Here is a 25,415-nt window from a genome sequence, read left to right as displayed (position 1 = left end):
TGCCCTAAAAATTACATGAGTTCCTGGCTGTGAGAGCGTTCGAAACACTTGTAAATCACAACCCAGGCATGAAGAACAAGTATTCATCTCGAATTACTGTTTGCTTTATGGTTCATCCTTCCACAAAGAGTTCCACTGGCTCCCTTTCCTGGCTCCCAGCAAGGTAACGGATGGCACTGCCACCACCCAATCACCGCCACCCCTTCCTTTTCAGGTCATTCCAAATCGGAGTCACAGTTAAGCAAATGTAATGCGTTTACAGGTAGAGTTGGCAGGATGTGCTCTATTTGTTTTCTGGCCCAGTCCTTTAATTGCACTTGGAAATAAACAGCCCACTACAGACTGAAGATGAGACAGTGGTTTGGAAAAAGAGAGAAAAAGGGAAACTGAAATGGCTTTGGTGCAGGAGTGGGGCGGGAGGTAACATCACACAAATCTTAAAGAGCTGAGAAGAGACGCAGTCTCCTAAGGGCATTCAGAGTGAAGTCTCCTTGTTAGGTAGACTCCTGGGTCTGGGTTTCCTGGCCCCAGACCCCAACATGAGTCTCCATTTCGTTCATACAAATCATTAAAGTCTCTCCATTGCCCATCAGCATGCTGTATTCTAGCCCCAAGTCTCCCCTCCGAAGATACCTTCTGAGAGCATCCTCTCCACCACCTGTCAAGCCCAGCTCAAGCCTCTTCTTTTCTAAATTTATTTTGATAATTTTTTTCATGAGGACCATATTTAAATTCTTTATTGACTTCTTTACAATATTGCTTCTATTTTATGTTTTGGTTTTTCAGCCTCAAGGCATGTGGGAACCTTAGTTCCCCCATCAGGGATCGAACCCACACCCCCTGCATTGGAAGGCAAGGTCCTAACCACTGGGCCTCCAGGAAAGTCCCTAACTCTTTCCAGAACTTAAAATCTAAACCATAGTTGGGCACACCACTATAGGGCCTCCCTCACTCTTCCATTGCTTCACGTACACTGGCCTTTTCCAATATCAATATCATTTTCCAATATCAACAGTTATGTACTGGACGCTTGATATCCACTTATCTATTCAAGGTACATAGTCTCCCCATTTTACAAAGGAAGAGATTAAGTCTCATAGAGCTGACTATTTTTCACAATCTTTTCAACAGAACAATACTTTCTGTAACTACTGGTGAGAGTGTTATTTGTGTTACAGCTCTTACCAGTTTCACAGAGGGAAACTGTTTGCCCAAAGTTGGCAGGTGTCAAGGCCTCCTGGGCACGACAGTAAAGTTCAGGCTGGTATTTCTCCTGACAGGTAGGGTCTGTCTCTTTGTTTTCCTTCTAGTTCCCCTAATGATGCCAGTTACTAAGGAGATGTCTGGGCATCTGGGAAAGAGGATGCCATCGTAAAAAGAGCTGCTGAGAGGGAGCTAGGAGGACCCCAAAGATCCATACTATGATTCAAATGTCTCTCCAGAACAGAGCAAATATCAACCACATTCCAGCCCCTCACACCATCTTCATAAATCAGATTCCCAAATAGCCTTGGGGGAAAATGATTTTCTTTTCCTCTTGACTGTTAAACAATGCTTAATTTGCTAATATTTTTAATGTTATCTTAATCAGAGCAGACGGTGATTTTCACCACATTTTAGAACAATCCTTTCTGTATCTTAGCACTTTAGCCTACCGGAATGTTATTTGCAGTTCTGTGAACTGAAGCAGACTCACCACAATTAGCCATCACCATGGTAATTTTATGTCTTTTGTTTTCTGTTTTTGTTGCAAGTGCTCATCAAAGAGATTCAAGCTTTACTGATGAAGCAAAATTCATTACCTGCCTTTGGATTTAAGTGCACCACATTTAAAGACATGTTTTCACATTCTATGGTGTTCCATTTCTAGCTGACTTCTCAGAAATAAATAAAATGTGCTGTCTAGAGCCAAGCAAGCTGCTTTTACTTGCTTTTCCTCGAGCTGAGATTGGCAGATTTTGTGGCAAAAATGTCATGGCTTTCAGTGGGAACATAGCCTCTGAGTGTTGGTAAAGCCTTCAAACCCCCTACGAAGTCCCTTTCATTTTCTTGGATGACCTCAGATGCTACATGGTTGAAATGAAACTTGCTTTCCACATGGAGCAGGAGGATAAGTGTGCAGCTAGGGTCAACTGTCTGCAGTGATGACAGCCAGCTGTCTGCCCATCCCAGATGGCACTCCTCCTATCAAGAGGGGCATTCTATTTCCTTTAAACTTGAGTCTGGCCCTGGGACATCTTCCAACCATTATACCATGACAAAAGTAATGTTATACAAACTCTGGAGTCCAGGCCTCAAGAGATCTGATGGTTTCCATTTTCATTCTCTTAGGATCCAACAGCTGTGTGAAGAAATGACGAGTGAACGCCTGGAGAGTGAGCCCTCGCCGGCTGCCAGCCACTCTAGATGCCTGAGCTGAGGCACCAGACACATTAGGGAGCCTACCTTGGACGTGCTGGCTGCAGCTAAACCCCCAGCTGAACAAAGACACATGGTGACCCCAGCCAACACCATGTAAAGCAGAAGAACTTCCCAGCTGAGCTCAGCCGACCCACAAAATTGTAAGAAAATAAATAGCTATATCAAATGGTGGTTTCCAGAGGACAGGGGAAGTGGGAAATGGGGAGTTGTTGTTCAATGGTACAAAGTTAAAGTTATACAAGATGAACATGTTCCAGAGATCTCTGGTCAACATAGTGCCAACAAGTAACATACTGTGTTTTGCACTTAAAAATTTACAAAAGTAGATTTCATGTTAAGCATTCCTACAACAACAGAAAATTAAAGAGACTCGAAGAAACATAAGAGAACAAATCTTTTAAACACACACCTTACTTTTTGGTAGTAATGCTGTCACAGGGTGTTATCATATGTGCAAACTCATCAACTTGTATACACTAAATATATGTGGTTTTTATATCACCTCTATCACAATAAAGCAGAAAGAAAAAGAAAGATAGAGGGAGGGAGGGAGGGAGAGAGACAGAGAATGAAAGAGAGAGGGAAGAAGGGAAGGAGGGTAGAAGAGAAGAAAGAATGAGGGGCCTCCATCTTCCTGGCATGCCCCCTCAATGCAACCAGCAACACCATTTACAGGAATACTTAGGCACCATCCAAATAAAGCAGTTCAAATTGGAGATGGCTTCTGAATGTGAAATGATCCAGCTATTTAATGTAGATTGTTTTACGGTATTAATAAAATTGAGTGTTCTGGGAAGTGCCTTTTAAGTGCACCAGGTCTAAGCCCAAGGCTCTAGAAAGCTTTTAGTTTAAATGCAAACTCATTGGAAATGTGAGACCTGCCAGCATTAAGGAGGTGTCTGGCTGAGTGGACAGGATCCAGAGAAACTAGTCCCCTAGACCAAGCATCTCTGTGTCCATTTTCATTCAGGAAAGCTAAATAATGTTCAAAAGATTAGAGAGCAGAAAGCTGGGGAGGCCAGGTAGGAAGCTAAAAAGAAAAGGAAAGTAACTTTTGCTTGCCTGCAGGTGAATTCAACTCAAGAAAAACCAGAAGGTAAAAAGAACTGCAATTTCTTTTAAAAAATTACTTTGGAACCCAGTCATCTGTGACTAGCTATGACTGTGGGCAAGTCGCTGTCCTTCCCGGAAGTCACTGCAGATAACATTTCTTAGCACACAGAGCTGTCATGGAAAACAAGAGAGGAAAGGGGGCCAGCAGGGTTTGGAACCATGAGATGCTGTTGGTATGTGAGGAATTGTTATCACCCGAGCAGCAGCTGCTGCTATAGCCTTAGTGATCAAAATAGCAGTAATAAAACAAGGTAATACTCCTTAGTGGAACATTATGGATTTTCTCCACAAGTAATAGACACTCTGATTTAACATTGCTTCCCAAGAATTCCATGTGAGCATGCGCCAGGTTCCCGTCAGGAGACAGAGACCACTCCAGTATTCTAACAGAGAAATTTTATTATAAAGACTTGTTATCTTGATATAAAATTCTTAAGGCGATAACTAAGTGAGCTTCCAGAATGGCCAGAAATGGGACTGGTTGCTAGGATATGGGGCCTTCAGTCCTCATGAGGTTCTGGTCTCTCAGCTCCTGCCCTCTGACCCAGACAATGGGTGGGACCACTTCTCTGCCCTCCCCAACTCCATGACAACAGCCAGGAACCACCCAGGGCCATGGCAACAACATCCACGGACCTGACACTCAGTCGTGTCTCTTGGCTTTCTCGCAGGGAGCTTTGATGCCTGCCTACTTTGCAAACTTCTAGACAGCTGGGCTGAGCAAAGCATTAGACAGCTTTAAAAATTGATGTAGGTGATTATGCTTTCATGAGGCACCGCAAATCCAACAGCATGAGGCCAAGGGCAGACACGTGGCAGCCTCCGCCTCCCTCTGCTTGTTCCTTGTGGATTTGAGCCTCTGAAAGAAGGTGCAGAGAAGGCCCTGGGCACAGCACACACCACCCGCAACCGAAGGATGTGCCACCATGCCCATGGCACCAGATGTGTGCAAGGGCATGTGGCTCCGGAAGGCCCCTGGTGTGTCTCACCCCCCGCATCTACCTGCACCCCTAGATCAGCCACAGGATGAAGAACTCACAGCTACGGCCCCAGCCTCCATCTCTGCTGCCCTGAGCAGTGGGAAGCCTCCCTTGTGGGGCTTTTACTCACTACTTTCCCAATTAGCACACTATTGGCCCTAATTTTCTCCTTCCCTCCTCCACCTTCTATTCTCTTTTTCTATCTCTCCTTTGTCCTTCCTTCCATTCATTCCTGTCAGTCCATTTTTCCCTTTCTCATGGACCAACTCATTGTAAAAGACCCTGAGGCTGAGAAAGATTGAGGGCAAGAGGAGAAGGGGCCGACAGAGGATGAGATGGTTGGATGGTATGTATCACCGACTCATGGACATGAGTTTGAGCAAACTCCAGGAGATAGTGAAGACTGGGAAACCTGGTGTGCTGCAGTCCATAGAGTCACAGAGAATCAGACATGACTTAGAGGTTGAACAACAACAACATAGGCCCAATCCCTCTCGATGTGTCTGCTGAGTTCTCTGTGTGTACAGGGATGGGAGAAATCTGTCTACATTTCTCTGCACATGCACACATGAGTTTGTGTGTGTGTGTGTGTGTGTGTGTGTTTCCCTGACGCTTTCTGTCTCCTGTGGCTTCTGGGCCTCTCCTTGGTCACCAATTTCAGTTTAATCTCTCTAAGTAGAAAAGCACCCTGGAGTAGGGGAAGAACTCATGTTTATTCCCTTTCTGCTTCTGAAAAGAGGAAGTGTTAGTGGGGGTGGTGTGAGGGGGTGCATGGGAGGGGCGAGGCAGCTCCCTGGTGATCCAGTGGTTAGGACTCTGTATTTCCACTGCAGAGGGCATGGGTTCAATCCCTGTTCAGGGAACTAAGATCCCACTAGTCACATGGTGTGGCCAAAAAAAAAAAAAATTAAAGAAAGAAAGAAAAGTGGAAGTGTGGCAAAGATTAATTCAACTCAGGACACAAGTATAGAGTCTCAACTGTGTGCTAAACAATGAACCGCAGATGAACAGTTCAATTCGACAATTATTTAGTAAGGGCGTCCTATGCACTGGGCCACATATTCACTCATTACAAGAGACTCGAAGAGGAATCAGATGGGTGCATGTGCTATAGATCCCAAGGTCTGGTAAGGGAGGCAGATGCATGCAAGCTGCTACACAAAGGGAATCTAAATCAGGCTGGGGAAGAAGTTCATCAAGAAGGGTTTCCTGGAAAAGGGAATCCTCCTCCTAGACTGCTGGTTGGATGTAGTCACTATAGAGGACAGTATGGACTTTCCTTAAATAACTAAACAGAGTTACCATATGATCCAGCAATCCCACTCTGGTTCACATATCCAGAGAAAAGCATAATTCAAAAAGATCCCTGCACCCCAGTGTTCACTGCAGCACCGTTCAAAATGTCCAAGACACAAAAACAACCTCAATGTCCATCAACAGATGAAGGGATAAAGATGTGGTACATATATGCAGTGGAATACTACTCAGCCATAAAAAGTAATGAAATAATGCCATGTGCAGCAAAGTGGATGTACCTACAGATTATCATACCAAGTGAAGTAGGTCAGAGAAAGACAACTATCCCATGATACCACTTATACATGGAGTCTAAAACATGATATAAATGAACTCATCCATAAAACAGAAACAAAGAAAACAGGCTTGTGGTTGCTAAGTGGGTGGGGGTTGGGGTAGGGATGGATTGGGAGTTTGGGATTAGCAAACGATTATATATAGAATGGATGAACACCAAGGTCCTACTATATAGCTCAGGGAACTACATTCAATAGCCTATGATAAACCATATTTGAAAGCACATTTTTTAAAAAACAGAAATACTTCTGGAGAAGGTGATGATGAATCTGGAAAAAAATGTAGATGTTAACCAGATGAAGACGTGAGAGAAGGCATCCAAAGCAGAAGGTATGTCATGAGCAACAGCATGAAGGCAACAAGTAAGCAGTTGAGCTCTGCAGGAACCTATAGCAGCCCAGGCACTGGTGCAGGTTGAGGAGCTAGGAAGTCTGGAAATGGTCGCATCATATGAGGTCTCAGGACCCAGGCTGCGGGGGATCCTGTTAGCAACCCTGCCACTGCCCTCAGCACCTGCTGTTCCACCTAGGGTTTCTCCCCGCACATACCTGCACTCTCTGCCCACAAGGCCAGTGGATCCCACTGGGCACGGTGCAGGGCAGGTAATTACCACCCCTGGGAATATACTCAGCCAATGACCAATGGGAATCTGGGGAGAAAACCTGGGTTTACAGCCTTTTAGTAACAATTCTGTGGCACATGCCACAGTCCCTCAGGTGCCCCACAGGTGATCTGCTCGCAGGCACATTCTCCCCTTCCGCATCTCAGGTCCCCACCTTTCCTCCTGTGTTCTCATCATCCCCCAAAGAAACTACTGGCACTCAATTATCTGTCTTAGGGTCACCCTACCTTACTCGGGCTGATGCAGCCTCCTGTGGGGAGGAGGGAGCCCTCGAAAGCCTCTGGAAGGAGCAGCACAGTCAGATCTGATTCTAGATGGACACTCAGGTGGTTGGTTTGGAGAGTCGGTATGAGGTAACTGCACCAGCCCACCTAGAGAAGGGGAAAATCCCAGTGAGATGAGATCATCTTCCAAGGGAGATGAGCAAGGGCCAGAAATGCAGGTAAGAGAGGGCTCCTATTGACAAGGTGAAACCCTTTCCTTTAAGGGCTCAGCAGACTCCCATAATGCATGTGATGAACACCAAGAAAAGGTAGGATTCGGCACCAAGGAGTCTCAGAGCGAGCCAGCTGCCTCCACCAAGCAGGATGCCAGGAAGGAAGTGGCAAAGGCATCCCCAAGATGTTAGCACCAGGTGGCACTAGCAGTAAAGAACCCACCTGCCAATGCAGGAGACATGAGGCACAGGTTCGATCCCTGGGTCAGGAAGGTCCCCTGGAGAAGGAAATGGCAACCCACTCCGGTATTCTTGCCTGGAGAATCCCATGGACAGAGGAGCCTGGCGGGCTACAGTCCATGTGGTCGCAAAGAGTCAGACACTACTGAAGGGACTTGGCATATGATAGGTGAGTGGTGAAGAATGAGTCAGAGCCTGGCAAGAAGGTAGGGACTCCAAGCCCCTAGTACAGGGGGCCCAGGTTGGATCCCTGGTCAGGGAACTAGATCCCACACGCCGCAAACCAAGAGTTCACATGGTGCAACCAAAAGATTCCACATGCCGTAACTAAAGATCATGTGTGCTGTGCCGAAGACCCAGCACAGCCAAATAAATGAACAAATATTAAAGAAAAAGAAAGTGGAGGAAACACAAGCAGGGTGAAGAATGAGTGCTCAGAAACCACCAAATAGTTGGGGTGGAGAGCACAGGGTGGGAGCCCCCAGGCAAGGCAGGAGGGAGTACGCCGCAGAATCCCTACCCCTACTACTCTCGCTCAGCCCAAGTCCAAGCCTGCACTGGGCTCCACCAGCTTACGGGAGGCACTGTCCTGAGAACTGAGTGCCAGGAAGGCATGGACCAGACACCCAGAGACGCCAGGTATTCCCCCCGCCCTGCGTGGGGACGCGTGTGCATGGCTGGGGTGCTGACTCCTCCCCCCATCCGACTGGGTGATCCCACCAGAGGTGCGAGTTCCAGCCCCTGTTTCGTCGGGACGAGAGTACCAGCAGAAGTCAGGGAAGTTCACACAGCTCGAGATGGAAGTGAAGATGAGAGTCCAAAAAGAAATCCCACACAATCCGAGGTGGTACTAGTGGTAAAGAACCCACCTGTAAATGCAGGAGACATAAGAGACTTGGATTCAATCCCTGGGTCAAGAAGATCCCCTGGAGGAGGGCATGGCAATCAACTCCAGTGTTCTTGCCTGGAAAATCCCATGGATAAAGGAGCCTGTCAGGTTATAGTCCATAGGGTCGAAAAGAGTCAGACATGACTGAAGTGACTTAGCACACACACACACACACACACACACACACACACAAATACTCAAACAGATCAAATCCCTGCCCACGGAAATGTCCCTCTGGCTAAGACACAGTAGCATTGATTTATTGATTTCTCTCTTTGCTGAGCATCTATGGAGGGGGCATAAGGGACCCAAAAGATGGCCAGGAAAAGGGAAAGTGAAGAGAAGGCTGGGTGTGGATGAGCTGAGTACAAAAATCATCCCTCATAGGAAACTCTTCAGGGAGCACAGGCAGCTCATCTCCTTCCCTGACTGGTGCTCCATGAAACAGCTCTTCATGTTGACCAGCACCAGAAGACTGGCTTCTAAGAAGCAAGGGATTCTGGGAAAGGAAGAAGTTAGCATCTGCTGACAACTTTCTGCAACTGAAAAATTGCCAAATCTGCAAAGTAGGGGCTATGAGTCGCATGTTATAGATGATGAAACAGCCTCAGAGAGGCTTGGGAACTGGCCTTAGACCACTCAACTTGTCAGATGCCATCAGAATTCACACTCACATCAGTGATACTAGGGACTTCCCTAGTAGTCCAGTGGCTACGACTCTGCACTTGCACAGTAGGGGGCCCGGGTTCAGTCCCTGGTCAGGGAACTCGATCCCACTTCCACAACTAAAAGTTCACATGCCACAGTTAAAGATCCCACATGCCACAGCTGAGACCTGGCACAGCCAGATAAATAAACTAAAATAAATAAATATATTTTTAAATGGTTCTATATTGTTTTTTACCCAGAAGAATAAATTTGACTAGCCCTGGATTTGGAATATTAACCATCCTTCCCACCCTGTGTTTAAAATTATTTGTTGCACAGCAGAAACTAACACGATGTTGTAAAGCAATTGTCTTCCATTGCTTCCCTCATAGCTCAGTCGGTAAAGCATCTGCCTGCACTGCAGGAGACCTGGGTTTGATTCCTGGGTTGGGAAGATCCCCTGGAGAAGGAAATGGCAATCCACTCCAGTATTCTTGCCTGGAAAATCCCATGGACAAAGGAGCCTGGCAGCTACAGTCCATGGGGTTACAAGAGTTGGACATGACTTAATGACTACACCACCACCACCACCAAAAAATAAAAAATCCTATGATAAACCATACTGGTAAAGACTATTTTAAAAAAGAATGCATGTATGTGTACAACCAAATCATTTTGATGTAAAATAGGAATTAGCAATGTAAATCGACTGTACCTCAATAAAAAATAAATAAGAAAAATTTGCTTGTGTAGGCCAGCTCATGGTCTAGTCCATATTTGCAAATTTTGTTAAAAGCCTTTTGTTTTTAAAAATAAATATTAAGAAGTACTTCAAGGAGTATTCTCTACTCTAAAAGACAGAAAATCAAGTCTATTTTCTACATCTGCATCTCCATTCCTTCCCTGCAAGTAGATTCATCAGTACTATTTTTCTAGATTCCATATGTATGCATTAGTTAATATACGATACTTGTTTTCTCCTTCTGTCTTACTTTACTCTATATAACAGGCTGTAGGTTCATCCACCTCACTACCCCTGACTCAGATTTGTTCATTTTTATGGCTGAGTAATATTCCGCGGGGTGCATGTACCACATCCTCTTTATCCATTTATCTGTAGAGAAAAGTCTTGTGGGTCCAGCAGGGAGAGAAGAGGGTGGGACAGATGGAGCAAGCAGCAGACATACACCCCATCCTGTGTAATAGATAGCTGCTGGAAGTTGCCGTATAACACAGGGAACCCAGCCTGGTGCTCCGTGATGACCTAGAGGGGTGGGATGGTGGTGGAGCGGGGAGAGGAAGTTCAACAGGGCGGGGCTATCTGTAGAATTATGGCTGATTTGCATTGTTGTATGGCGGAAACCAACCCAACATAGTAAAGCAATTTTCCCTTATTTAAAAAATAAATTTAAGGAAAAAAGAAGAACAACATAGGGATATATTTCAGTATATAGACATATCTCCTAATGTCCTCCAATGGTGGGATTCCTCAATGAATTTTTTCTAAATCCCTCATTCCTCTTCCTATAGCATTTTAGGAAAAGTGGGCTTTGGAGTCAGACTTGGTTAAGATTATTGGCTCTGCCATTTCATAACTCTGTGGGACATGGGACAGTCACCTACCCATTCATGTAAGCCTAGAATTTCACAGGTTTTGTTATAAAGATTGAACACGAGGACATCAGTATGTGTCTGGCACATAGAAGACTATCTACTGATCCCCTCCCAGCCTCTTCCCATTCCCCACACAACTTTCCCCTCCGTGGACAATGTCGTCACCTCCACAAACCAGTAATTTCAAAACAAAGATGACATAACCCTTGGCTGGCTTGTCTGTAATTCCATGTTACACTCTATACCTAAATGTGTCTAGAGGGTGTGCCCTTAAATTCTATTTGAATGACCTAAGCTTGGTCGGGGGCAGAAAAGAAAAGCAGATGTCAGCCTTCATGTGTGGGGGCAGGGGTGGGGTAGTGGATTCCCTGTTGCAGAAAAGCCCCAGTGGACCATCTAATGTACAGGGATCAGGTGAGAAGCGGGCTTTGGCGCAAAACAGAAAGTGAACCACATGACTTTGTACCAACAGTACAGTAAAACCTAATAGAGAAAGTTTTAAGTCATGGGTAAAATTCTGCTTGATTCAGGGATACGAACAAGCTTGCTCAAAGGAAAGGAAGTTCTCCACAGGTAAAATTCTGCTTGATTCTGGGATATGAACAGCTCTTTCAAAGGAAAGAAAGTTCTCCATTAAGACATGCTGGCCTTTGGAGGACCATGTAGATGCTGGTTTTCCCTGGTGAACCAGAGGGTTTGGAACTCACTGGACAAGGGCTGAGCCCCTGACAGAGGTGGAGCTTTGCTGGGCACAGCAAATTTGTGCAAAAAAAAAGGCCTGGAGGCCCATCGAACCCAGATAACAGCCACAAAAAGGTGGCCAAAAATTAGGAATCTAACAACATGCAGGTCATATTCCAAAAGGTTCCCTCTGCCACTTCCCAACCGCTCAGGTAGGGTCACTAGCCACCAAGCTTTATCAAACCTTGGGAATTCCCAAACTGATCGGGAAATCAGTAAAAGCAGAGGTTGGACACACTTCCATCACTCGTTTTTCATCGGCAAGACCTAAATAAATAGGCTTTTTTCTCTCCCTAGCCTGAGTCTGGGCAATCATGCAGGCGGGCTGAGAGTTGGGGGTGCACATCTGAGACTGCCTGAGAATGAAGCAAACCTCAAGGCTGTGCCCATCACCTCCAGCCTCTGCTAAGCTCCAGCATGCTTGTCCCTCAAAGCATCTTCTACGTTGTTTTGAACCGATCGTTAGGGAAAGTCAGTGTTGGGAAGGTGAGAAGACAGCACTATGGAAAACAGAGAGGCTTCCATTCAAGTCTCAGCCCTGAAAGTCCCAGGCTTGTGAGCTGAGGCACTCACTCAGCCTTCTGGTAACCAACTGTCCCTGTTTGTCTGCAAGCAAAAGGAAATCCACCCTGAATACTCATTGGAAGAACTGATGCTGAAGCTCCAATACTTTGGCCACCTGATGCAAAGAGTCGACTCATGGGAAAAGACCCTGATGCTAGGAAAGATTGAAGGCAAAAGGAGAAGAGGGCAAGAGGATAAGACAGTTAGATATCATCGCGGAGTCAATGGACACGAGCTTGGGAAAACTCCAGGAGATAGTGAGGGACAGGGAGGCCTGGTGTGCTACAGTCCCTGGGGTCACAAAGAGTTGGACATGACTAAGCGACTGAACAACGACAACAGAAGGATTCCCAGGATCCTTAAGGATGTCCTGTTGCAGGACAGCAAGGGCCAAAACCAAAATGTCCCAGGAAAACCAGGATGAACTCACTGCCCCCGCCACCCTGACTTAAACTCCAAGCTCCCATCTGTCTGTCTGGAAATGGAGTGAGGAGACCTAACATGCATGGAGACACAAAGATGGTAAAGATGGGAAGCCTTGCTGGTGCCAGAAATGTTGTAAATCCTCCCTACTCCAGCCTGGAGACGCTGCCTTGCTTTCTTAAGAGAATAATAAGAGAAAGGAAAAATAAGCAGGAAAGCCCCAGAGATGGGGAAAGAATTGAGGAACAATGAGGAAAAGGGAAAAGCAGAAGCAGCAACAACAGCCAGTAGCCCGCTATCTCAGGGCACTCCTGAATCCTGCAGGTATCCTGCATGGCTTCAGTAATGACTGTGAGACATGGGGCAGTGTGACAGAATAAAAATGACTCCTTCTCGGGGCACTCAGCTCAGAAGTCATCAGAAATGAGCTCAGAGCACCGTCTGCTCTGAGACCCTTCTTTTCCTCTTTCTCCCTAAATATTAGCACACCCCCCCACCCCCACCGGTGCCAGTTCCAGAGAGCCGGCAGGAAGGTGGAGGGCGAGGTTGCGTCCTGTCACGGTTGCCCAGCCCCCTGGAGCCAGAGCGCGGCCCTGAGGGCATCCACGTCCAGGTGCTCTCACGGGTGACACCCACCCGGCGTGTTCTTGCTCTCTGCCTGAGCCTAACAGCCGTAAGCTTTACCACTGCTTGGTTGCCACACACTGTCAAGCGGAGGTTTCAGCAGCTTCCTTTTGACAGAGACTTAATTGTTGTTGCTACCTGAGTGTCGAGTGCATCTCTCTAGGCTGGAGGGCTTTTGGGAAAATGGCACTCATTCAAACAGGAAAGGGGATCCAGCTAAATGAGGGGCCTCAGCAGGATCTCAGCAAGCAGGAAGGCAGTTGTTATCATCATCCCCAGGAGTTAAGAGGTCCCTTCACTTAGCTCTCTGGATGCCAAGAGTTTCAGGGGCATTGCTAGCAGGGATCTGGAAAAAGATCACTGGACCGGCAGTCAAGAAACCTTAATTTAGGTCCTGGGTCTGTCCCTACAGGGCTGTGTGCCCTTAGATGAGTTCTTGAAATTCCCCATGAAGTTTTCTCATCCATAAAATGAAGATAAAGATAAGACTGTAAATTCCCATCTAGTCTACTATGCAGGCTCCTTGTGGGAGAGAGGGATATTAAATCAGTTTATAGACACTAAGATAGTTTTGGAAATGTTAAGGTGGCCAAAACTGGAACCAGTCTAATAACAGTGGAATGGTACATTCATACCATGAAATACTACATGGAAATTTTAACAAAACAAACAACTGCAACATACCATAGATGCATGAGTTTTACCAACAAAATAATGCATCAGAGAAGCCAGGTATAAAAGGCTATGGGTTGCATGATTTTATGTATAAGTGAAAGTGAAGTCTCTCAGTCGTGTCCGACTCTTTGCGACCCCAAGGACTGTAGCCCACCAGGCTCCTCCTTCCATGGGATTCTCCAGGCAAGAATACTGGAGTGGGTTGCCATTTCCTTCTCCAGGGGATCTTCCCTACCCAGGGATTGAACCCAGGTCTCCTGCATTGCAGGCAGATGCTTTAACCTCTGAGGTTCAAAAACAGAAGAATGAATCTCTGGTGACAGAAATCAAAAGAGTGGCTACTTAGGGTGAGGGCAAGGATTGACTGGGAAGAAGTACAAGAGAAACAGTCTAGGATGCCGAAAGGGCTTCCTATCTCGGTCTAAGCAGTGGGTACCTGGACATTCACATATGTAAAACTGCGTTCAGCTTTATAATTAGTTATCTACATAGTGCATCTGCTTTAGTGTATGTCTGTAACACTTCAATTTAGAAGTCTCTTTAACAAATGGTGTGAGAAAAACTGGGCAGCCACCTTCAAAAGACTGCAACTGGACCACTATCTCACAGAATACACAAAAATTAAATACAAATGAATTAAAACCTTGGACATAAGACTGGAAACCATAAAACCTAGAAGAAAACATAAGCAATAAAGTCTTGGTAATTTTTTAAATCTGACATCAAAAGCAAAAGGCTAGAAGAGCAACAATAAACAAGAGGGACTACATTAAACTCAAAAGCTTCTGCCCAGCAAAGGAAACCGTCAACAAGACGAAAAGGCAACTTACACAATGGAAGAAAATATTTGCAAATCATATATAATAAGGGGTTAGTATCCAAAATATATAATGATCCCATACAACTCAACTCAATAGCAAAAAAAAAAAAAAGCAAACCAATTTTTAAGCGAGAAGAAAATCTAAACAGACATTTTTCTAAGAACATATACAGATGGCAAAGAGGTACATAAAAAGATGATCTGCGTCATTAATCATCAGGGAAAGGGAAATCAAAACCATAAAGAGATATCACCTCACTATGGAAAACAGCATGGTGATTCCTCAAAACACTACAAGTGGGACTACCATGTGATCCAGCAACTCCACTGCTGGGTATTTTTCCAAAGAAACTTCAAGCACTGAGTCGAAGGCACCGCCGTACTCATTGCAGCGCTGTTTACGACAGCCAAGTTACAGAAACAATCTGAGTTTCCATCAATGGATGAATGGATAGAGAAACTGCTTTGTGTGTGTGTGTGTGTGTACATACAATTGTGTATTGTTTTAGTCGATCAGGCGTGTCCACCTCTTTGTGACCCCATGAACTCTGGCCCACCAGGCGCTTTTGCCCGTGGGATTCTCCAGGCAACAATACTGGAGTGGGTAGCCATTCCCTTCTCCAGGGGATCTTCCCAAACCAGGGATCAAAGCTGGGTCTCCCTCACTGCAGGCAGATTCCTTATACCATCTGAGCCACCTTATTCAGTCATAAAAAAGAACGAAACCTTGCCACTTGCAACAGCATGGATGGACCTCAAGGGCATTGTGCTAAGTGAAATAAGTCAGACAGAGAGACAAATACTGTACGATCTCTCATACATAGAATCTTAAAAATGAAAAAAAAGAAAGTTCATAGGTACAGAGAACATTGGTTGCCAGAGGCGGTAAGGAATAAGAAATGGGTGGACTGATCTTTTTTTTCCCTTTTTAGCTTAAATAAGCTGAATAAAAATAAATAAAATATAAATTAATAAAGGAAAACTATAAAAGACTAGCCAGACACCTGAATCACTATGCTGGGCAGATTCACTGTTATGAACTGTGTTCTATGTGGATTTGTCCTTCTCTGTGACCTCAATACATCCTGAACATGAAAGCACAAAAACAGACAACATTTCAAAATGAGAGGCAGTGCCATCTACTATTTAAAAGCAAAAGGCACACGTGTATTCACACACACACACGAAAGCTGCTGCCAGCTCGCGGCTACTAATAAAGATGAAAATCTCTAAATGATCTACTGCCAGGCTTGATCACACTGATCTGTTTCTGATCGGAGCAGAAGGAAAGCAGAGACTGCAGGAAGATGGAAAGTACCGCTCGGTTTGAAGGAAGGAAATATGATTAGAATGCACCCAGGCAGAGATAATGACTCGCCTCCCCCCAGGACAAGCCCGCCCTCCCGCCTGTACCCACGACAAGCCCTGCATTGCTAACGACAGGGTGCTGGGAGGCTGGTGGCATCTCAAATCCCACCTGACTCATCATGCAATCAAATAATACACAACTTGAGAAGCCCAGACACTTCCCGAAGGATGGTGCGCAAAGGCAGGTTGCACACTCACCTCCGTGCATCAGAACCTAAAAGGAACTCTCTCATTAGATGGGTGCCCCAGAGGAGCCTGGGAGGGAGATGTGGGGTGGTGTGGGTTTATTGAGAGGGTACTCTTGGAAGGAACTCTCGGGGAGCGAGGAGAACAGAGAGGTCACGGGAAGGCAGGAAGGATGTCTGTGGTCTCAGCTTGACACAAGTGCTAGCCTTATCCCACAGAAATCTCTGGAGCAGGAATTACATCACAGATGGTCAGTCATTCACCGGAGACTGTTCTCCAGTGGCGCAGGGATGAGTGGGTTCTCATGTCTACCAGGGGAGGTGGCCCCAGCGGCAGAGGACAACTCTCTAAGAGCAGGGGCACCTGTGGGCCATTAGCAGCCGAAGTTCACAGCGGCTGAAGATTTGGTTCTGGGGCTCTGGGATCCCCAGTCAAGGGGGTCAGAGGCACCAACAGACCTGGAATACCACCTGCATGCTGACAACCTCGGGTTCCTATCTCTCCCCATATCTCTCCCCATAACTGCAGACTCAGAAACCCTATGACCCACCCAACATCTCCAGGTAACTGAAACTGAATTTGCCCCACACCCAGCACCTGATCCCAAACCTGCTCCTTCTGCGTCTTCCCTTCTCTGTGAATGCTTGATTCGACTCACCCAGGGGCTCGAATTTGATCTCTCCCTCACTCCATCTCCAGTCCATCAGCAAATCCTCTTGGATCTACCTCAAAATAGAAGGCAGAACTGGACTACTTCTCATTCTTCGAGAACCACCATCCTGATCCAAACCATAGTTTTCTTTTTTTTTTTCCCCTTTTTCTTTTTTTGTTTATTGTTTGCATCCCTCAACTAGAATGGGAGTGCTAAAAAAGCATAGATTGTTTCTGTTTCGTTCACTGCTATGCCCAGGTGCCGTCATACCTGTCAGTTAATAGTACATGACCTATAGAAGGCACTCAACAATCGTTGAATAAGTGAATGAATGATACAGCTCAGCTTGGGGATCTATGAAATGAAATGGTTTGAGTCAATGACCTATGAATTTTCTTTCAAATATAACATTCTGAAATTTTAATCTGTTGATGGATTATTCAACTGATACTTAAATGACCTGTGAAGTTATTTCAAAACAGGATGTAAGAAAACCACAATATTCTTGCCTGGAATACTGCAGTGACTTCCCAAGTGGTCTCCTTGAGTTAAACTTGGTCCCCCCAAATCTGCCCAAGGGGTCCTGCTTAGGAGGAGGAACAGTATCCCTCCTCTGTTCCAATGGCCCCATCTCATGCAGAGGGAACCCAAGGTCCTTAGAAACCATAATGCCCTGAGTAACCTGGGGTCTTACCCTCAAGCCCCTCCCTTACCGCTGCCATGACAGCCACACTGCCCTCGACACTCAGGGAGGCCTGGTCCCCACCTACCCCTTTACTTCCATCCCATCTCAGCTTAAAAATCACCTTCTCAGTGACAATTTCCCTCATCACCTCAAACCCTCCCACTCCCTCATTTCATACTCCTCTTTCCCAATTTAACTCTTTTAAAATTTATTTTATTGAAATATAGTCGATTTATAATGTTTTGTTAGTTTGTGCCATAAAGCAAAGTGATTTTATACAAATATATATATTCTGTTTAGCATTCTTTTCCATTATGGTTTATTATAGGATATTGAATATCATTCCCTGAGCTGTACAGTGGGATCCTGTTGTTTAATATTTATTCTGTATATAATAGTTTGCATCTGGAAGTCCCAAACACTCCCTGATTTAACTTTTTTATCCTTTAGTATTTGTCACTACCTAAAATATTTAACTTAAATTCTTACATATGGTCTGTTTCTTCCAATAGAATGTAGGCTTCTGGAAGGAGGGAATCTTTCCGGGTCCCCCCTACCATTACTAAAACTCCAGTTCCTAATACAGTGTCTGATACAAAGAAGGAACTCAGTATATGTTGATCAAGTGAATGAATGAATGAATAAATGAATGAAATATATAAATATATTTATGCATCAGTTCAGTCACTCAGTCATGTCTGACTCTTTGCAACCCCATGGACTGCAGAACTCCAGGCTTCCCTGTCCTTCACCAACTCCCAGAGCTTGGTCAAACTCATGTCCTTTGAGTCGGTGATGCCATCCAACCATCTCATCCTCTGTCGTCCCCTTCTCCTCCCACCTTCAATCTTTCCCAGCATCAGGGTCTTTTCAAATGAGTCAGTTCTTCACATCAGGTGGCCAAAGTATTGGAGTTTCAGCTTCAGCATCAGTCCTTTCAATTAATATTCAGGACTGATTCCCTTTGGGATGGACTTGTTGGCTGTCCTTGCAGTCCAAGGGACTCTCGAGAGTCTTCTCCAACACCACGGTTCAAAGCATCAATTCTTTGGTGTTCAGCTTTCCTTATAGTCCACCTCTCACATCCATACATGACTACTGGAAAAACCATAGCTTTGACTAGATGGACCTTTACTGGCAAAGTAATGTCTCTGCCTTTTAATATGCTGCCTAGGTTTGTCATAGCTTTTCTTCTAAGGAGTAAGCATCTTTCAATTTCATGGCTGCAGTCACCATCTTCAGTGATTTGGAGCCCCCCCAAAATAAAGTCTGTCATTGTTTCCATTCTTTCCCCATCTATTTGCAATGAAGTGATGGGACAGGATGCCATGATCTTAGTTTTCTGAATGTTGAGTTTTAAGCCAACTTTTTCACTATCCTATTTCACTTTCATCAAGAGGCTCTTTAGTTCCTCTTTGCTTTCTGCCATAAGCGTAGTGTCATCTGCATATCTGAGGTTATTGATATTTCTCCCAGCAATCTTGATTCCAGCTTGTGCTTCCTCCAGCCCAGAGTTTCTCATGATGTACTCTGCATATAAGTTAAATAAACAGGGTGCCAATATACAGCTTTGACGTACTCTTTTCCCAATTTGGAACCAGTCTGGTGTTCCATGTTCAGTTCTAACTGTTGCTTCTTGACCTGAATACAGATTTCTCAGGAGGCAGGTCTGGTGGTCTGGTATTCCCATCTCTTTTAGAATTTTCCACAGTTTATTGTGATCCACACAGTCAAAGGCTTTGGCATAGTCAATAAAGCAGAAATAGATGTTTTTCTGGAACTCTCTTGCTTTTTTGATGATCCAACGGATGTTGGCAATTTGATCTCTGGTTTCTCTGCCTTTTCTAAATCCAGCTTGAACATCTGGAAGTTCACGGTTCATGTAATGTTGAAGCCTGACTTGGAGAATTTTGAGCATTACTTTGCTAGCGTGTGAGATCAGTACAATTGTGTGATAGTTTGAACATTCTTTGGCATTGCCTTTCTTAGGACTTGGAATGAAAACTGACCTTTTCCAGTCCTGTGGCCACTGCTGAGTCTTCCAAATTCACTGACACATTGAGTGCAGCACTTTCACAGTATCATCTTTTAGGATTTGAAATAGCTCTTCTGGAATTCCACCACCTCCACTAACTTTGTTCATTGTGATGCTTCCTAAGCCCCACTTGATTTTTCATTTCAGGATGTCTGTCTCTAGGTGCATGATCACACCATCGTGGTTATCTGGGTCATGAAGATCTTTTTTGTATAGTTCTGTGTATTCTTGCCACCTCTTCTTAGTATCTTCTGTTTCTGTCCTTTATTGTGCCCATCTTTACATGAAATGTTTCCTTGGTATCTCTGATTTTCTTGAAGAGATCTCTAGTCTTTCCCATTCTATTGTTTTCCTCTATTTCTTTCAATTGATCACTGAGGAAGGCTTTCTTATCTCTCCTTGCTATTCTTTGGAATCCTGAATTCAAATGGGTATATTTCCTTTTCTCCTTTGCCTTTAGCTTCTCTTCTTTTCTCAGCTATTTGTAAGGCCTCCTCAGACAACCATTTTGCCTTTTTGCATTTCTTTTTGTTGGGGATGGTCTTAATACAGATAAAATATTTAGAGGGACTGTACCAATGGAGAGGGGCTTCCCAAGTGGCGCTAGTGGTAAAGAACCTGCCTGCCAATGCAGGACACATAAGAGATGCAGCTTCAATCCCTGGGTCAGGAAGATTCCCTGGGGGAGGGCATGGTAACCCACTCCAACATTCTTCCCTGGAGAATCTCATGGACAGAGGAGCCTGGCAGGCTACAGTTCATAGGGTTGCAAAGAGTCAGACACGACTAAAGCGACCTAGCCACAACATGCATACCAATGAAAGGGCTTCCCTGGCGGCTCAGATGGTAAAGAATCTGCCTGCAATGCAGAAGATCCAGAGTCAATCCCTGGGTTGGGAAGATCCCCAGGAGAAGGGCATGGCAACCCACTCCAGGGCTGTAGTCCACAGGATCACAAAGAGTTGGACACAACTGGGCAACTGACACTTTCACCTCCATACTAATAGGACTGTGAATAATTTTTTAATCTTCTTAGTTTAACTCTCTCTTTGGATTGTTCTAGATTTTCTACATTCAATTTTTATTACATATATAATTTTAATATTTGTTTATACTATTTTTAGAAATCTATCCCAGAAAAACTCACTTTCTAATGGTTATCACTGTTGTATCAGTTGCTAAGTTGTGTCTGACTCTTTGTGAGCCCATGGACTATGGTCTCCAAGGTTCCTCTGTCCATGGCATTTCCCAGGCAAGAATACTGGAGTGGGTTGCCCCTTCCTACTCCAGGGGATCTTCCTGACCCAGCAATCGAACCTGCATCACCTACATTGACAAGCAGGTTCTTTACCACTCAGTCACCAGGAACTAGTTAGCCAGAAATCCTCATCCCCAAAACAGTGGCCCCTGTGATCTGCCAAATATCAGATTAGCCTGTTTCTCCCTCAGCTCTTGGGAATCCAGAGTGATCAGCATGAAGCTGATGTGTGGGAGATGGCAGAGAGGAGATGGCCTTGGGGCAGCAGGGCTAATTCCTCTCCCAGGTCCTTGCAGGAATCCATCACAGAAGACCACTGTCCTCCCCAGTGTCCTCACCTAAAAAGACGTTAGAGGGACTTCCCTGGAGGTCCAGTGGTTAAGACTTCACCTTCCAATGCAGGGGATGCAGGTTTGATCCCTAGTCAGGGAACTAAGATCCCACATGCCTGCTGCTGCTAAGTCGCTTCAGTCGTGTCCGACTCTGTGCAACCCCATAGACAGCAGCCCACCAGGCTCCGTCATCCCTGGGATTCTCCAGGCAAGAACACTGGGGTGGGTTGCCATTTCCATCTCCAATGCATGAAAGTGAAAAGTGAAAGTGAAGCCACTCAGTCGCGTCCGACCCTCAGCAACCCCATGGACTGCAGCCCACCAGTCTCCTCCATCCATAGGATCCTCCAGGCAAGAGTACTGGAGTGGGGTGCCACTGCCCTCTCCAATGCCTGGTGACCCAAAAAACCAAAATGCAAACAACAGAAACAATATTGTAACAAATTCAATAAAGAGTTTAAAAAAATGATCTGCAACAACAACAACAACAAAAAACTTAAAAAAATGCTAGAAAAACAAATTCTTGGTTCTCACACCAAACCTATGGAATCAAACACTGGGGAAAGACCCCAGGAGCCAGGGTGGAACAAACCCTACAGGTGGTTCTGATGCAAACTTAGCCATGAGGTCACCGCATTTAACTCACTCAAACCAGGACTGCAGCTGGAACAGGAGAGTGGGAAAGAGCGTGGGGTCAATGTGGGGTCAACACAGGGGTTGGGGGGAGGGGACGGGGGAGATCAGGAGAGGAAGTGTCTTCCTTGGTTCCGGCAGGGAAAATATGGCAACTGCTTGAAATGTGATAGATTTGTCAAAAGTATGTGAAAACGCCTCAAAGACCGGCCCAAGTCTGTGTTTTGCTCACACCGTGTATACTGTGCCTGGCACAGAGCCTAGAGCCTATTAAATATTTGTGACTGAATTAAAAGTGAATGTATGAATAAATTAGCCCTATAAATTATGTAACATGACATGCTTTCATTTGCACTATAATGATAAAAATTGCAAATCTGTCTTCAGGATTGGGAATGACAACCCAGAAAACCTCTGGCCACCTTCCTGCCAAGGTGGCTGCCCCTGGGACATCCAAACCCTCAGGGCCTCCTCCATATCTTCAATCCTCAGATGCCTGAAGACCGGGTTGCCAGATAAAACTCAGGGTATCCAGTTAAATTTGAATTTCAGATAAACAATGAGTCATTTTCTAGGGTAAGCAAATCTCGAATACTGCCTAGGACATGCTTATCCTAAAAAAAAAAATTATTTGCTGTTCATCTGAAATTCAAATTTAATTGGGCATCCTGTATTTTTATTTGCTCAACTTGGCATCTCTACTGTGGACTCAACCGTTCCTTGGAGCAAGCCAAGCAAAGCTTCCCCATACCCTGTCATTTGTGAGAACAGGGTCCTGCTGCTGCTTTCTTGGAAAGGTCCAGGATACCTCCCAAGGCTCAAGGCGTTGCTCACTTGGATAATAGGCCTATGTCTTTATTCTATTTGCTTTGACTCTTTGTAAAATAGATGGGGAAACAATAGAAACAGTGACAGACTTTATTTTCTTGGGCTCCAAAATCACTGAGGATGGTGACTGCAGTCACGAAATTAAAAGACACTTGCTCCTTGGAAGAAATGCTATGACAAACCTAGAGAACATATCAAAAAGCAGAGACGTCACTTTGCCGACAAAGGTCTATATAGCCAAAGCTATGGTTTTTCCAGTAGTCATGTACAGATGAGAGAGTTGGCCCATAAAGAAGGCTGAGCACTGAAGAATAATGCTTTCGAACTGTGGTGCTGGAGAAGACCGTTGAGAGTCCCTTGGACAGCAAGGAGGTCAAGTCAGCCAATCCTAAAGGAAATCAACCTGAACATTCATTGGAAGGACTGATGCTGAAGCTGAAGCTCCAATATTCTGACCACCTGATGCGAGGAGTTGACTCAAAGGGCATGAGTTTAAGCAAACTCAGGGAGATAGTGAAGGACAGGGAAGCCTGGCATGCTGCAGTCCACAGGGTGGCAAAGAGTCAGGCACAACTTAGTGACTGAACAACAACAACAAATACAGTACCATCCCTACCTCTAGCTTCCCACCCTCCTTTTTTCAAAAATCAGAGTATAAATGCTTTTACAATACTGTCTTACTTTCTGCCATACAACAATGTGAATCAGCCATATGTATACATATATCCTCTCCCTCTTGGAACTCCGTCCCACCACCCCCATCCCACTCCTCTAGGGCGTCACAAAGCACCGAGATGAGCTCCCTGTGCTACACACAGCAGCTTCACACTAGCTAGCTGTTCCACTCTTGCTAGTGTGTAGATGTCAGTACTCTCTCTCAATTTATCCCCCACCCCAGGGTCTACACGTTCGTTCCCTACTTCTGTCTCTATTCCTGCTGTGCAGATAGGTTCACCTGTACCACGTTTTTAGATGCCACATACACACATTAATACATGGTATTTGTTTTTCTCTTTCTGACTTACTTCACTCTGTATGACAGTCTAGAGGTCCAGCCACCTCTCTACAAATGATCCAATTTCATTCTTTTTTATGGCTGAGTAGTATTCCGTTGTATATCTGAACCACATCTTCATCCATTCATCTGTCAGTGGACATTTAGGTTGTGTCCAGGTCCTCCCTTCCTTTAACTCCCTCTTACCCTTTGAGACTCATTACCTCTCAGTGGAAAACTTCCCTGGAAAGCACACAGACACACACAGAGAGAGTCTGCATAAAACTCTTCCCTTTGTATGTACCAGCTTCCATCCTAGCAACTGCCCTTCTCAGGTGGGAAGCAAATATAGATGCTCTGCCTCTTTCACTGAGCACCTGCTTATCACTCCATTCCCAATACTTTGTCCCATACCTGGCTTTCAAAAGGTGTTTGATAAATAAGTGAAAGTATAGTAACTTCTTTGGGAAACCACGTCTAATTCTTTTGAAAGCAATCAGGAAATAGTGGGAAGGGGACTTCCCTGGTGGTCCAGGTGTTAAGACTCCAAGCTCCCAATTCAGGGGGTCTGGGTTCCATCCCTGGTCAGGGAACTAGATCCCATATGCTGCAACTAAAACCTGGAGCAGCCAAATAAATAAATATTTTTCTAAACTAATAAAAAAGAACTTGTGGGAAGAGAGGAGTCCTCACAGGTGTCTTGCCTTGTAAATCTCTCTCCCTCAGGACAAGTCAGTGGCCACCAAGCCAGGGACTCACCCAGAGGACACACAGGTCCTCACACAGAGTCCAGGGTCTAGGAAAGCACCTTGCAAACAGATATGGGGTGATTCTCCCTGACCAATCAGACAGTGGACCTGAGACCAGGCAACTAAACCTGGCCACGCTCATGGGCCAGCAGCGTTGCCAGCGCATTCTCAGAACTGGCCTGGAACTTCCTGGGGTTTTCTCCCCCCTTTTCACAGGTACTGCAACTCGCTGTATGTTTAGTCTAACCTACTGCCCATTAGATGAGGAGTCAGGTCCTGCTCTTCACTCAGCCTCCTCTCAACCCCTAGCTGGGGAGGGCATCTCTGTTGGATGGTAACCTGAACATTCACTGGGAGGACTGATGCTGAAGATGAAGCCCCAATACTTTGGCCACCTGATGCAAAGAACTGACTCACTGAAAAAGACCTGGGAAAGACTGAAGCCAGGAGGAGAAGGGGATGGCAGAGGATGAGATGGTTGGATGGCATCACCGACTTGATGCACCCGAGTTTGAGCAAGCTCTGGGAGTTGGTGATGGACAGGGAAGCCTGGTGTGCTGCAATCCATGGGGTCACAAAGAGTGGGACGCAGCGGAGAGACTAAATAACAACAAACCTGGGTCTCCCACCTACTTGCTTGGTGGGTCCTGAGAACCTGTGCGTTAAGCCAGTCCATGAAACATTCCCTGGTGAAAGCCTCGGAAAATAGCGAAAAACAAAGCCCACCTGCAAATGGAGAACTATTCGTTTGACAGCAACAGCAATACCAGGTCACAGAGCTTGTCATTAAGTCACTGACATCCAGTGATGTACATCCAGTGCCAAAAATAAAAGCGCACTTCTGAAACATTTATGGCTGAGATTTAAAACCCCTGGAACTGAGACATTCAAAGGTGAGTGTCCCAGGACAGCTTTCAGCCTGGCTTCGAGGCCTCAGCTCAGAACCCAGGAAGGCAGCTCTCATCTCTCTCCTGGTGATACCCAGGAAAGAAATGTGTCTGGAGGGGTGACAGAGCAATCCGTGTGGCTCCAAGATGAGGCTGGAGAATGCAGACACGTTTTGCTTCCTCTTTTACGCTTTGAGCATTAATTCTCATCTGCAGAGAAGAGGAAGGGTCTAGTTATCTGTAAACAAAGTTGGGCTCACCCTCTTCTGTGTCTACACCAGGTTTAGAATGTGGTGTCAGTAACACGTGGGCTTCCCAGTGGCTTAGCAGTAAAGAATTCATCTGCCAAGGCAGGAGACGCAGGTTCGATCCCTGGGTTGGGAAGATTCCCCTGGAGAAGGGAGT

General features: G+C 45.5%; 1 non-coding gene across 1 annotated transcript; it reads left to right on the top strand.

Moving 5' to 3' along the window:
* The first annotated feature begins 5,304 nt into the window (after positions 1 to 5,304).
* TRNAG-UCC (transfer RNA glycine (anticodon UCC)) lies at positions 5,305 to 5,377 on the top strand. Its single transcript has one exon. It is a non-coding gene; the product is annotated as a tRNA-Gly (tRNA).
* The last annotated feature ends 20,038 nt before the right edge of the window (positions 5,378 to 25,415 follow it).

This window comes from Bos javanicus, chromosome 22 (genome assembly GCF_032452875.1).
Source record: "Bos javanicus breed banteng chromosome 22, ARS-OSU_banteng_1.0, whole genome shotgun sequence".
NCBI classification, from domain to species: domain Eukaryota; kingdom Metazoa; phylum Chordata; class Mammalia; order Artiodactyla; family Bovidae; genus Bos; species Bos javanicus.
The sequence above is the reverse complement of the archived record's forward strand: the minus strand, read 5'-3'. Positions and strand labels throughout refer to the sequence as shown.